Raw genomic sequence first — 15578 nt, 5'->3', positions numbered from 1 at the left:
TTTGTGCATGCATCTAGCTGGGCTTATGCCCTTAAGGTCACCTATGGACCACCCAAGAGCTGTCTTGTGTGTTCTTAGCACTTGAATAAGTGCTTCCTCTTCCTGTGGGTTTAAAGCAGAGCTTATGATCACTGGAAAAGTGTCACCTTCTCCCAGAAATACATATTTCAGGGATGGTGGTGATGGTTTGAGCTCGGGTTTAAGAGATTTTTCCTCTTCCAGAGGAAATTTCAGAGGCTCTTTAATCTCCTCTGAATCCTCCAAATCAGGCTGAACATCTTTAAAGATGTCTTCCAACTTTGATTCGAGACTCTCAGCCATATTGATCTCTTCTACCAAAGAGTCAATAAGATCAACTTTCATGCAGTCCTTTGATGTGTCTGGATGCTGCATGGCTTTGACAGCATTCAACTTAAACTCATCATCATTGACTCTCAGGGTTATTTCCCCTTGTTGGACATCAATGAGGGTTCGTCCAGTTGCTAGGAAGGGTCTTCCTAGAATGAGAGTAGCACTCTTGTGCTCTTCCATTTTCAGCACTACAAAGTCAGTGGGAAAGGCGAATGGCCCAACTCTGACGATCATGTCTTCAATCACGCTTGATGGGTATTTAATGGAGCCATCAGCAAGTTGGAGACATATCCGGGTTAGTTTAACTTCTTCAGTTAAGCCAAGCTTTCTGATGGTGGATGCAAGTATTAGGTTGATGCTTGCCCCAAGATTGCACAAAGCTGTCTTGGTGCAATTACCTTCTAATATGCATGGTATCAGAAAACTCCCAGGGTCCATAAGCTTTTCAGGAAAGCTTTTTAGAATGATTGCACTGCATTCTTCAGTGAGGAGAACTCTTTTTGTTTCTCTCCAATCCTTTTTATGGCTCAAGATCTCTTTCATGAACTTGGCATAAGAAGGTATTTGATCAAGTGCCTCTGCGAATGGAATCTTTATTTCAAGAGTCCTGAGATAATCTGCAAAGCGAGCAAATTGCTTATCCTGCTCCTCTTTCCGGAGTTTTTGAGGATAAGGTATCTTGGCTTTATATTCCTCAACCTTAGTTGCTATAAGTTTATTGCCTACAGAAGTGGTTGAAGAAGCCTTTTTAGAGGGGTTGTCATCAGCACTTGTATGTGTCTGATCCCTCACTGGCAATTGAATGCCAGAGTTAGAAGCTGGAGTGATGTGAGACGCCAACTCCTTGTCTGTTCCTGGCGTCTGAACGCCAGAACTGTGCCTATTTTGGGTGTTCAGCGCCAGATCCTGCCCATTTTGGGCGTTCAACGCCAGATCCTTGCTTGTTTTTGGCGTTGAACGCCAGTCCTTGCTTGTTACTGGCGTTGAACGCCAGTCTTGGGCATGGTCTGGGCGTTCAGCGCCAGCCTTCCACCAGATTGCTGGCGTTTTAATGCCAGAATTACTTTTTCCTGGGCTCTTACTGTCCCCAGGTGAATTTTGGGTGGTTTGCTCATTCCTTAGCTCTTTGCTGCCTTGAGGTGGGGTATTTAATGTTTTTCCACTTCTTAATTGAACTGCTTGGCATTCTTCTGTTATTTATCTTGACAGCTGCTGCTTTGTTTGCTTCAATTGTTCTTCCATATTTATATTAGCCATCCTTGTCTCTTGTAGTTTATCCTTGAATTTGGCTAACTGCTTTGTTAGAAAGTCCAGTTGCTGATTGAATTCAGCAGCTTGTTTTACAGGACTGAGTTCAGCAGTTACTATTTTAACCTCTTCTTTCATGGAAGGGTCACTGCTTAGGTACAGATGCTGATTCCTGGCAACTGTATCAATGAGCTCTTGAGCCTCTTCAATTGTCTTTCTTATGTGGATAGATCCACCAGCTGAGTGATCCAGAGACATCTGAGCTCCTTCTGCAAGCCCATAATAGAAGATGTCCAACTGAACCCACTCTGAAAACATTTCAGAGGGGCATTTTTGTAGCATCTCTCTGTATCTCTCCCAGGCATTATAAAGAGATTCATTATCTCCTTGTTTGAAGCCTTGGATATCCAGCCTTAGCTGTGTCATCCGTTTTGGTGGAAAGTATTGATTCAGAAATTTTTCTGTCAGCTGTTTCCATGTCCTTATGCTGGCCTTAGGTTGGTTATTTAACCACCTCTTAGCTTGATCTTTTACAGCAAATGGAAACAGTAATAGTCTGTAGACATCCTGATCTATTTCCTTATCATGTACTGTGTCAGCAATTTGTAAAAATTGTGCCAGAAATTCTGTAGGTTCTTCCTGTGGAAGACCGGAATACTGGCAACTTTGCTGCACCATGATAATGAGCTGAGGATTCAACTCAAAGCTACTGACTCCAATGGAGGGTATGCAGATACTACTCCCATATGAAGCAGTAGAGGGGTTAGCATATGACCCCAGAGTCCTCCTGGACTGTTCATTTCCTCTTAGGTCCATGATGGAGAAAGGAAGATGATGTCAAATGAACAATTTATTTTTATTTATTTATTTATTTATTTATTTCGAAAATGAAATAAATTAAAATAAAATAAACAAAAATGGTTGAAAATTTTTGAAAAAATGAGGAGAGAGAAAGTGGTAAGGAAGTTTTGAAAAAGATATGATTTGGAAAAGATTTTAAAATTTAAATTTTTTTTAAAAAACCTGAATTTTTAAAATTAATTTTCGAAAATTGTTTTAAAATTAGAGAGAAAAGATATTTTTGAATTTAGTGAGGAAAGAGAAAAATAATAAAATAGCACAAGATTTAAAATTTTTAGATCTAATGCTCCTTGTTTTTGAAAATTTTGGAGGGAAAACACCAAGGAACACCAAACTTAAAATTTTAAGATCAAGACACAAGGAAAACTCAAGAACACTTTGAAGACTCACAAGAACACAAGAACATGAAGAGAGAACACCAAACTTAAAATTTTTAGAAAACCAAACAAAAATTTTCGAAAAACAAAGAAAAATCAACAAGAAAACACCAAACTTAAAGTTTGGCACAGAATTTAATAGAGAAATTATTATTTTTGAAAACGATTTTTTAAAAGAGTATACCAAACTGTGAATCAAGAACTTGCCCACTTTGACCAAGATATTCTCCACTAATCCGTATGCAGGTGGTGCACGAATTGTGAATCACACTTCACAACTCGTACCACTAACCAACAAGTGCACTGGGTCGTCCAAGTAATACCTTACGTGAGTAAGGGTCGAATCCCACGGAGATTGTTGGTTTGGAGCAATCTATGGTTATCTTGCAATTCTTAGTCAGGAAGTCAATTATATTTATCAGTTGAATTGCGAATAAACAAGAGAGCATGGGTTAAAGGTTACTTGTTATGCAGTAATGGAGAATATGTTGGAGTTTTGGAGATGCTTTGTCTTCTGAATCTCTGCTTTCCTCTGTCTTCTGATTCACGCACGCACGTCCTTCTATGGCAAGCTGTGTGTTGGTGGATTACCGTTGTCAATGGCTACCATCCATCCTTCCAGTGAAAAGGGTCCAGGTGCGCTGTCACCGCACGGCTAATCATCTGCAGGTTCTCAGTTGTACCGGAATAGGATTTACTATCCTTTTGCGTCTGTCACTACGCCCAGCACTCGCGAGTTTGAAGTTCGTCACAGTCATCCAATCCCAGAATCCTACTCGGAATACCACTGACAAGGTTTAGACTTTCCGAATTCTCATGAATGCCGCCATCAATCTAGCTTATACCACGGAGATTCTGATTAAGGAATCTAAGAGATATTCATTCAATCTGATGTAGAACGGAGGTGATTGTCAGACACACGTTCATGGATTGAGGAAGGTGATGAGTGTCACTGATCATCACCTTCTCCATAGTTAGGCGCGAATGGATATCTTAGATAGGAACACGCATGTTTGAATGGAAAACAGAATTACTTGCATTAATTCATCAAGACACAGCAGAGCTCCTCACCCCCAACAATGGAGTTTAGAGACTCATGCCATCAAAGAGTACAAAATTCAGATCTAAAATGTCATGAGATACAAAATAAATCTCTAAAAGTTGTTTAAATACTAAACTGGTAACTTAGGTTTACAGAAAATGAGTAGACTATGACAGATAGTGCAGAAATCCACTTCTGGAGCCCACTTGGTGTGTGTTGGGGCTGAGACTAAAGCTTCTTACGTGCCTGAGCTGTTTTGGGCGTTCAACGCCAGGTTGTAACCTGTTTTCTGGCGTTGAAATCCACTTTGTAACTTGTTTCTGGCGCTGGACGCCAGACAGCAGCATGAAACTGGCGTTGAACGCCAATTTACGTCGTCTATCCTTGAGAAAAATATAAACTATTATATATTGCTGGAAAGCCCTGGATGTTTACTTTCCAACGCAATTGGAAGCGCACCATTTGGACTTCTGTAGCTCCAAAAATTCCGTTTTGAATGCAAAGAGGTCAGAATCCAACAGCATCAGCAGTCCTTTTTCAGCCTGAATCAGATTTTTTCTCAGCTCCCTCAATTTCAGCCATAAAATACCTGAAATTATAGAAAAATACACAAACTCATAGTAAAGTCCAGAAATATGAATTTTGCCTAGAAACTAATGAGAATAAACTAAAAACTAACTAAAATATACTAAAATCTATATGAAATTAACCCCAAAAAGCGTATAAAATATCCGCTCATCAGCAGGCTTCATAGATTTGTCTGCCATCTGTAATGCTATCCTTGTAGGTTGTGCTTCTGGGATTTGCAGCTTCTTCATCACAGACAAGGGCATTAAATTGATGCTTGCTCCCAGATCACATAACGCTTTCTCAAAGGTTGTGCTCCTAATGGTGCATGGAATTTGAAAGCTCCCTAGATCTGGCATCTTCCTTGGCAAGTTTTTCTGAATTATGGCACTACATTTCTTAGTCAGGACCACTGTCTCATCTCCCTTTAAAGGCTTCTTCTTTAGAAACAATTCCTTCATGAATTTGACAAAGAGAGGCATTTGCGCCAAAACCTCAGCAAAAGGAATATTGATTTGCAACTTTCTGAAGACTTCCAAGAACTTTGAAAACTTCTTGTCCTTGGTCTCCTTTTGAAGTCTCTGAGGATATGGCATTTTAGGCTTGTACTCAGGAGCCTTTGGCAATGTAGGATAAGTGTCAAGAGAGTCTGGGAATGGGTTGTCTGCACGCTTTGGAGGGACGTGCTCTACTTCTTCCTTCTTCTCCTCTGTAGCTTCTTTTTCAACTGGCTCCTCATTAACTTCTGTTTCCATACTCGCCACTTGTCCACTTATCAAGGTGATAGCCTTGCATTCCTCTCTTAGATTTGGAATTGTGTTACCAGGAAGGCTATTGATGGTCCTCTTATCAATTTCATTAACTTTTGTGGCTAACTGACCCATCTGAATCTCCAAGTTTTGAACTGTATTTGCAGACCTCTCAGGTATTTGCTTGCTCAGTTGGCCCATTTGCACCTCCAAGTTTCTAATGGAGGCTCTGGTTTCCTGTATAAAACTCCTCATCATCTCCCAATTAGAATCTTGTTGGGATTGAGAGTTTGTCTGCTGAGGTGGTTGTTGTCGATGAGACTGAAATTGGCGGTTATTATGATTGTTCTGTTGGAAACTGCCCTGAGAATTATTGTTGAAATTCTGAGATCTCTGAGGTTGGTCCATCCACCCAAGATTGTATGTCTTAGAGTATGGATCATTATTGGGGTTTCTAGGACCACTCCCCATGTAATTTACCTGTTCAAAAAAAGATTGAGCATAATCATAATTCTCATTTTGTACAAAATTACCTGTCATGTCATAAGAGACCTCTTGAGGTGGATTTTGGGTGTTGATAGCTGAGACTTTCATGCCACTCATCTGCTGAGTAAGTAAATTTATTTGCTGAGACAAAAGCTTATTCTGGGTAAGAATAGCATTAACAGCTTCCATTTCCAACACACCTCTCTTCTGAGAAGTCTCTGAGTTCACAGGATTCCTGTTAGATGAGTATAAATATTGGTTACTAGCAACCAATTCAATAAGCTCAATAGTCTCCTCCAGTGTCTTCTTCTTGTACAATGAACCACCTGCGAAATTATCTAAGCACATCTTGAACATTTCACCCAAGCCTTCATAAAAGATATCTAGTTAGGTCCATTTGGAGAACATGTCCAGAAGACATTGCCTAGTCAGTAGCTTGTAACTCTCCCAAGCTTCATAAAGAGTTTCACCATCCTTCTGCCTAAAGGTCTCAACATCCACCATAAGCTTAGTCAGCTTCTTTGGTGGGAAAATTTTGTAAGAAACTCAGTAACAACCTTGTCCCAAGTATCCAAACTCTCCTTGGGTTGGGAATCTAGCCATAGCTTTGCTCCATTCCTCAGAGCAAACGGAAAGAGCATGAGTTTGTACACCTCAGGGTTCACTCCATTTGTCTTCACAGTATCACAAATCTGCAGAAAATTAAAAATAAATTGATTTGGGTCTTCGTGGGGAAGACCATGATACTGGCAGTTTTATTGCACCAGGGTGACCAATTGTGGCTTTAACTCAAATTTGTTTGCAGCTATAGGAGGCACCACAATGCTTTTTCCATAAAGAACCACAGTAGGAGCAGAGTAAGAGCCAAGCACTCTCCTAGGTTGTTCATTCTCATTCGGATTTGCCATATTGGCATTAACAGCATATTATGATCCATAGTGGATTCTGCAGCCTTGTAAAGTCTTGCTTGTTGCAAACGCTGCCTGAAAGTTCTTTCAGGTTCAGGATCAAAGTCTAACAAAGGTTCCTTGTCCCTGTTCCTACTCATAAACAGACAGAAGACAAGAAAAGATGGGATTCTCTACGTCAGAGTGCAGAGAACTCCCAGTGAGGTAACCTGTGTAAAATAATAAAATAGAAATACTAAATAAATAAAATAGAAATACTTCGAAAATAATAACTGAAATTAGACAGAAAATTTTTGAAAATTAACAGAGAAAATAAATAAGAGAATTAAAATGAAATTAACTAGGTGACACCAAACTTAATTTCAGAAATTAAGGAAAAATATTAGTGCTATTTATTTATTTATTTAATTTTTTTTGAAATTACTAAAGCAAAATTTAAATAAAATTAAAACTAAAACGCCTAATCTAAGCAATCAAATAACTAATAGTTGTTAATCACTATCAATCCCTGGCAATGGCGCCAAAAACTTGGTGCGGAATTTATAACCACAAACTAACCGGCAAGTGCACTGGGTCGTACCAAGTAATACCTCAGGTGAGTGAGGATCGATCCCACGAGGATTGATGGATCAAGCAACAATAATTGAGTGATTGGCTTAGTCAGACAAACAGAAAAGAGTGTTTTGGTATTCAAAAGCATTAAACAGTAATTCAGAAATTAAAAGACAGGCAAGTAAATAAGTTGGGAATAATATATAGAGAAGGCAGTTAAGGCTTCAGAGTTATCTATTTTCCAGATTGACTTTTCTTACTAACTATTTTAATCATGCAAGATTTAATTCATGCCAAACTATATGTGACTAGACCCTAATTCCTTAGACCTTTCTAGTCTCCTCTAAAATTCATCAACTGCCAATTCCTTGGTCACTTAATTCCAATTAGAGGGTGAAGTTCAATTCTAGTTTATATGCCACAAAAATCCTAATTACCCAAATATAAAAGGATTATATGTCACGTATCTCGTTAAGTCCAGATAATTAGAAATTTAGGAGAAATTGTTTTCAAGCTGTTGTTCAAGTAAAGAGCTTTTCCAAGTTATACAAGAACTCAATTAGAACAAGGGTCATACTTCCGTTCCACCCAAATTCATAAAATAAAGAACGAAAACAATTCTTGAAATATAAATCAGTACATGAAATAAAATAGAAAAATAATGGTATCAATCCATACAATAGACAGAGCTCCTAACCTTAACAGTGGAGGTTTAGTTGCTCATGGTTCAGAGAGAAAATAAGGATTCTGGTAAAATGTAAATTGGGCTGAGGTGGAATGAAAAGTGGAATAATGTTCCTCTTTTATATCTAATCCTAATTAATTTAAAATCTATTTTCTAAAACTAAAATAATATCTTTTCCTATTTTTAAATAAAATAAAGTTTAAATCAAAATTAATTAAAGCTATCAGCGTTTTCTGCGTTTTCTGTATGTGACGCATGTCACGCGTACGCGTCAATGGTCTTCTTCGCTTTTCACGCGTACGCGTCAGGTACACGCATGCGTCGCTATGGAAAGCTCCAAATCACGCGCACGCATCAGGTACGCGCACGCGTCGCTCCTCGCTGTCATCTCCTTTAATTCTTGTGCTGATTCCATTTGTGCAAGCTTCCTCTCCATCCTCTAAACAATTCCTGGCCTATATAGCCTTCTTCTCTTTTTCTGGGGAAGCTCCATCAAATCCAACCAAATGCTACCTAAAATAAACAAAATTTTACATGACTCAAGGTAACATCCATAGTGGCTAAAAGATAATTAATTCTTGATTAAACTCAACAAATTAAATGCAAATTCACTAGAAAAGGATAGGAAAGATGCTCATGCATCGGATGCATACCAAGAAGCCTCTCTTAAGCACCAGATGTATCAGTTCAACTGGGATAGCGTCCTTGGAGTTATAGTCCAACCTGGCAGCACCTGGATCTATGGGCAGCATCAATTAAAACCCAAGAGCATCTCAGCCCAATTACTTACCTTGGAGGCTCGCGTGTGGGCACAGATTATGTCCCACTATATCTTTCTGAGCACTCATGAGTCGACCTTCACGACAGACATGGCTGTTCTCATCTGGTGCATCCTGACAGAGCAACCACTCAACCTACCCCGTCACATCCGGCAAGCAATGGGACATGTGTAGATTGCGGGTAACCTGCCTTTTCCCGCCTTAGTTTCAGATTTAGTCTCTGCAGTAGGTGTGTCCTATCGGGCAGGAGACATGAAGGTCATGATCCCCAAGGCCGACCAGTATGTCCCAAATGGGAAGTATATCAGGCCACCAGTTCTCTCTGCGAGCCGGCCTGCCAGCCCATCTTTGGATACTCCCCCTTCTTCTACTCCACCATCATCCATACCACAGGCACCATCCATTCATCAGATGTTCCTTCAGATCCTTGAGAGGTTCGACCGGCAATATCGGTGGATGGAGCAAATGGAGCGCCATAACAAGCGCCGATACAACTACCTGAAGGAACTCAAAGTTGGTACTCACCCACCTCCAGAACAGAAGGACACCCCGGACTCCCCTTTATCCAGTAGCACAGGGAGCCATGGCGAATCAGACAGTGGAGGCGATGCTTCCAACCCTACCTTGCTCCTTATTGATGGCACAAAGGACCGTGCCAAGTGATGAGCGGATAATTTATACGCTTTTTGGCATTGTTTTTAGTATGTTTTTAGTAGAATCTAGTTACTTTTAGGGATGTTTTCATTAGTTTTTATGTTAAATTCACATTTCTGGACTTTACTATGAGTTTGTGTGTTTTTCTGTGATTTCAGGTATTTTCTGGCTGAAATTGAGGGACTTGAGCAAAAATCAGATTTAGAGGTTGAAGAAGGACTGCTAATGCTGTTGGATTCTGACCTCCCTACACTCAAAGTGGATTTTATGGAGCTACAGAACTCAAAATGGCGCGCTTCTAATTGCATTTGAAAGTAGACATCCAGGGCTTTCCAGCAATATATAATAGTCCATACTTTGGCCGAGTTTAGATGACGTAAAAGGGCGTTAAACGCCAGTTCTACGCTGTTGTCTGGAGTTAAACGCCAGAAACACGTCACAAGCCAGAGTTGAACACCAGAAATACGTTACAAACTGGCGTTCAACTCCAAGATTGACCTCTACACGTCTAACATTCAAGCTCAGCCCAAGCACACACCAAGTGGGCCCCGGAAGTGGATTTATGCATCAATTACTTACTTCTGTAAACCCTAGTAACTAGTTTATTATAAATAGGACTTTATACTATTGTATTAGACATCTGGGGACGTCTGGTTCTTAGATCATGGGGGCTGGCCATTCGGCCATGCCTGAACCTTTCTCTTATGTATTTTTAACGGTAGAGTTTCTACACTCCATAGATTAAGGTGTGGAGCTCTGCTGTTCCTCATGAATTAATGCAAAGTACTACTGTTTTTCTATTCAATTCAACTTATTCCTCTTCTAAGATATTCATTCGCACTTCAACATGAATGTGATGAACGTGACAATCATCATCATTCCCCTATGAGCGCGTGCCTGACAACCACTACCGTTCTATCTTAGATTGAATGAGTATCTCTTGGATCTCTTAATCAGAATCTTCGTGGTATAAGCTAGATTGATGGTGGCATTCATGAGAGTCCAGAAAGTCTAAACCTTGTCTGTGGTATTCCGAGTAGGACTCTGGGATTGAATGACTGTGACGAACTTCAAACTCGCGATTGCTGGGCGTAGTGACAGACGCAAAAGGAGGGTGAATCCTATTCCAGTATGATCGAGAACCTCAGATGATTAGCCGTGCTGTGACAGAGCATTTGGACCATTTTCACAAGAGGATAGGATGCAGCCATTGACCACGGTGATGCCTCCAGACGATTAGCCATGTAGTGACAGCACATCGGACCATTTTCCAGAGAGGATCAAAAGTAGCCATTGACAATGGTGATGTCCTTACATAAAGCCAGCCATAGAAAGGAGTAGGATTGATTGGATAAAGACAGCAAGAAAGCAGAGGTTCAGAGGAACGAAAGCATCTCTATAGGCTTATCTAAAATCTCACCAATGATATACATAAGTGTTTCTATACTGATTTTCTATTTATTATTAATTTCGAAAACTCCATAACTATTTGATATCCGCCTGACTGAGATTTACAAGGTGACCATAGCTTGCTTCATACCAACAATCTCCGTGGGATCGACCCTTACTCACGTAAGGTTTATTACTTGGACGACCCAGTGCACTTGCTGGTTAGTTGCATCGAAATTGTGAATGACAAACAATTTATTAAGACGTGCGTACAGAGTTTTTAGCGCCATTGCCTGAGATCACAATTTCAAGCACCAAGTTTTTGGCACCGTTGCCGGGATTGTTTGAGTTTGGACAACTGACGGTTCATCTTGTTGCTCAGATTAGGTAATTTTCTTTTTGTTTTATTTTCAAAAATTTTTCAAAAATCTTTCAAAAATGTTCTCCTTTGTTTTCGAAAAAAATTAAAATAAATGTTTTCAAAAATATATTTTTTTTCAGAATTTTTAAGAATGAGTTCTAGTGTTTCATGAAGCATGTGAAGCCTGGCTGGCTGTAAAGCCATGTCTAAATTCTCTTGGACTGAGGCTTCCAACCATCAGCATGGAAGCAAGTTAATTGGAATGTCAGCCGTGTCATGTCTGAGTTACATACTAAAGCTTGGCTGGCTATTAAGCCATGCCTGACCCTCAGATTGGAGCTTTAGATTAAGAATACAAGATTCCTGGAATTCATATTAAAAATTTTGGAATCCTTATTTTTCACTAATTTTCGAAAAATATAAAATAAAAATACAAAAAAATTAGAAAATCATAAAAATCAAAAATATTTTGTGTTTCTTGTTTGAGTCTTGAGTCAGATTTTAAGTTTGGTGTCAATTGCATGTTCATCCTGCATTTTTCGAAAAAATCATGCATTCATAGTGTTCTTCATGATCTTCAAGTTGTTCTTGGTAAGTCTTCTTGTTTGATCTTAATGTTTTCTTGTTTTGCATCTTTTCTTGTTTTTCATGTGCATTCTTGCATTCATAGAGTCTAAACATGAAAGATTTCTAAGTTTGGTGTCTTGCATGTTTTCTTTGCATTAAAAATTTTTCAAAAATAAGTTCTTGATATTCATCTTGACATTCAAAGTGTTCTTGGTGTTCATCTTGACATTCATAGCATTCTTGCATGCATTCATTGTTTTGATCCAAAATTTTCATGCATTGCATCATTTTCATGTTTTCTCTCTCATCATAAAAATTCAAAAAATAAAAAAAAATATCTTTCCCTTTTTCACTCATAAATTTCGAAAATTTGAGTTGACTTTTTCAAAACTTTTTAAAATTTAGTTGTTTCTCATGAGTCAAATCAAAATTTCAATTTAAAAATCTTATCTTTTTCAAAATCTTTTTCAAAAATCAAATCTTTTTCATTTTTCTTAGTTATTTTTGAAAATTTAAAAAAATATTTTTCAAAAATCTTTTTCTTATCTTTATCACATAATTTTCGAAAATAACATCATCAATTAATGTTTTGATTCAAAAATTTCATGTTTGTTACTTGCTTGCTAAGAAAGATTCAAACTTTAAGTTCTAGAATCACATCTTGTGATTTCTTGTGAATCAAGTCATTAATTGTGATTTTAAAAATCAAATCTTTTTTTTAAAACTAATTTCAATCATATCTTTTCAAAAATATCTTTTTATCTTATCCTTTTCAAAATCATATCTTTTTCAAAAATTTGATTTTAAAATATCTTCTCTAACTTCTTATCTTCTTATCTTTTCAAAATTGATTTTCAAATTTGTTTCAACTAACTAACTAACTTTTTGTTTGTTTCTCATCTTTTTCAAAACCACCTAACTAACTCTCTCTTTCTCTCTTTCTCTCTAATTTTCGAAAATATCTTCCCTCTTTTTCAAAATTTCTTTTTAATTAACTAATTATTTTAATTTTTTATCTTAATTTTCGAAAATTACTCACCTTTTTCAAACACTATTTTCGAAAATCACTAACTCTTTTTCAAAAATTATTTTCAAAAATCCTCTTTCTCTCTCATCTCCTTCTATTCATTTATTCATCTACTAACACTTCTCTTCATCTCACATCTCTGCTCTCCTCACCCTTGTGTTTCTTTCTTTACATTACATTCTTTTCTTCTTCTTTTCTTCTACACACACAGGGACCTATATACTGTGGTAAAAAGGATCCCTATTATTATTATTTTTCTGTGCCCTCTTTTTCATATGAGCAGGAGCAAGGACAAGAATATTCTTGTTGAAGCAGATCCAGAACCTGAAAGGACTCTGAAGAGGAAACTAAGAGAAGCTAAATTACAACTATCCAGCAAGCACCTTTCAGAAATTTTCGAACAAGAAGAGGACATGGCAGCCGAAAATAATAATAATGCAAGGAGGATGCTTGGTGACTTTACTGCACCAAATTCCAATTTACATGGAAGAAGCATCTCCATCCCTACCATTGGAGTAAACAATTTTGAGCTGAAACCTCAGCTAGTTTCTCTGATGCAGCAGAACTGCAAGTTTCATGGACTTCCATCTGAAGATCCTTTTCAGTTCTTAACTGAATTCTTGTAGATCTGTGATACTGTTAAGACTAATGGAGTAGATCCTGAAGTCTACAGGCTCATGCTTTTCCCTTTTGCTGTGAAAGACAGAGCTAGAATATGGTTGGACTCTCAACCTAAGGATAGCCTGAACTCTTGGGAAAAGCTGATCAAGGCTTTCTTAGCCAAGTTCTTTCCTCCTCAAAAGCTGAGTAAGCTTAGAGTGGATGTTCAAACTTTCAGACAGAAAGAAGGTGAATCCCTCTATGAAGCTTGGGAGAGATACAAAGGACTGACCAAAAAGTGTCCTTCTGACATGCTTTCAGAATGGACCATCCTGGATATATTCTATAATGGTCTGTCTGAATTAGCTAAGATGTCATTGGATACTTCTGCAGGTGGATCCATTCACCTAAAGAAAATGCCTGCAGAAGCTCAAGGACTCATTGACATGGTTGCTAATAACCAGTTCATGTACACTTCTGAGAGGAATCCTGTGAGTAATGGGATGCCTATGAAGAAGGGAGTTCTTGAAATTGATACTCTGAATGCTATATTGGCTCAGAATAAAATATTGACTCAGCAAGTCAATATGATTTCTCAGAGTCTGAATGGAATGCAAGCTGCATCCAACAGTACTCAAGAGGCATCTTCTGAAGAAGAAGCTTATGATCCTGAGAACCCTGCAATAGCAGAGGTGAATTACATGGGTGAACCATATGGAAACACCTATAACCTCTCATGGAGAAATCATCCAAATCTCTCATGGAAGGATCATCAAAAGCCTCAACAAGGCTTTAATAATGGTGGAAGAAATAGGTTTAACAATAGTAAACCTTTTCCATCATCCACTTAGCAACAGACAGAGAACTATGAACAAAATACCTCTAATTTAGCAAACTTAGTCTCTGATCTATCTAAGGCCACTGTGAGTTTCATGAATGAAACAAGGTCATCCATTAGAAATTTGGAGGGACAAGTGGGCCAGCTGAGTAAAAGGATCACTAAAATCCCTCCTAGTACTCTCCCAAGCAATACAGAAGAGAATCCAAAAGGAGAGTGCAAGGCCATTGAATTGATCACCATGGCCGAACCTGTAAGGGAAGGAGAGGACGTGAATCCCAAGGAGGAAGACCTCCTCGGACGTCCAGTGATAAATAAGGAGCTTCCCTCTGAGGAACCAAAGGAATCTGAGGCTCAACTAGAGACCATAGAGATTCCATTAAACCTCCTTATGCCATTCATGAGCTCTGATGAGTATTCCTCTTCTGAAGAGAATGAGGATGTTACTGAGGAGCAAGTCACCAAGTACCTTGGTGCAATCATGAAGTTGAATGCCAAATTATTTGGTATTGAGACTTGGGAGGATGAACCTCCCTTGTTCACCAATGAACTAAGTGATCTGGATCAACTGACATTGCCTCAGAAGAAACAGGATCCGGGAAAGTTCTTAATACCTTATACCATAGGCACCATGATCTTTGAAAAAGCTCTGTGTGACCTTGGTTCAGGGATAAACCTCATGCCCCTCTCTATAATAGAGAAACTGGGAATCTATGGGGTGCAAGCTGCTAAAATCTCATTAGAGATGGCAGACAATTCAAGAAAATAGGCTTATGGACAAGTAGAGGACGTGCTAGTAAAGGTTGAAGGCCTTTACATCCCTGCTGATTTCATAGTCCTAGATACTGGGAGGGATGAGGATGAATCCATCATCCTTGGAAGACCCTTCCTAGCCACAGCAAGAGCTGTGATTGATGTTGACAGAGGTGAACTAGTCCTTCAATTGAATGAGGACTCCCTTGTATTTAAAACTCGAGGTCATCCTTCTGTAAACATGGAGAGGAAGCATAAAAAGCTTCTCTCAAAATAGAGTCAACCAGAGCCCCCACAGTCAAACTCTAAGTTTGGTGTTGGGAAGTCTCAACAATGCTCTGAACATCTGTGAGGCTCCATGAGAGCCCACTGTCAAGCTATTGACATTAAAGAAGCGCTTGTTGGGAGGCAACCCAATTTTTATTTGTCGAATTTTATTTTTCTTGTTCTTTCATGTTTTATTAGGTTCATGATCATGTGGAGTCACAAAATAAATATAAAAATTGAAAACGGAATCAAAAACAGCAGAAGAAAAATCACACCCTGGAGGAGGATCTCACTGGCGTTTAAACGCCAGAACAGAGCATGGTTCTGGCGCTGAACGTCCAAAATGGGCAGCATCTGGGCGTTTGAACGCTAGAATTGCACCCTGGAGAAGAGCTGGCGCTGAACGCCCAGAACAAGCATGGTTCTGGCGTTCAACGCCAGAAATGGGTAACAAATGGGCGTTCAACGCCCAGAACAAGCACCAATCTGGCGCTGAACGCCCAGAGTTGTGTGCAAG

General features: G+C 38.9%; 1 non-coding gene across 1 annotated transcript; it reads right to left on the bottom strand.

Moving 5' to 3' along the window:
- Positions 1-13412: 13412 nt before the first annotated feature.
- LOC112725172 (small nucleolar RNA R71) lies at positions 13413-13520 on the bottom strand. Its single transcript, XR_003164296.1, has one exon. It is a non-coding gene; the product is annotated as a small nucleolar RNA R71 (small nucleolar RNA).
- Positions 13521-15578: the final 2058 nt, after the last annotated feature.

The sequence above is a fragment of the Arachis hypogaea genome, chromosome 11, assembly GCF_003086295.3.
Source record: "Arachis hypogaea cultivar Tifrunner chromosome 11, arahy.Tifrunner.gnm2.J5K5, whole genome shotgun sequence".
Taxonomy (NCBI): Eukaryota; Viridiplantae; Streptophyta; class Magnoliopsida; order Fabales; family Fabaceae; genus Arachis; species Arachis hypogaea.
The sequence above is the reverse complement of the archived record's forward strand: the minus strand, read 5'-3'. Positions and strand labels throughout refer to the sequence as shown.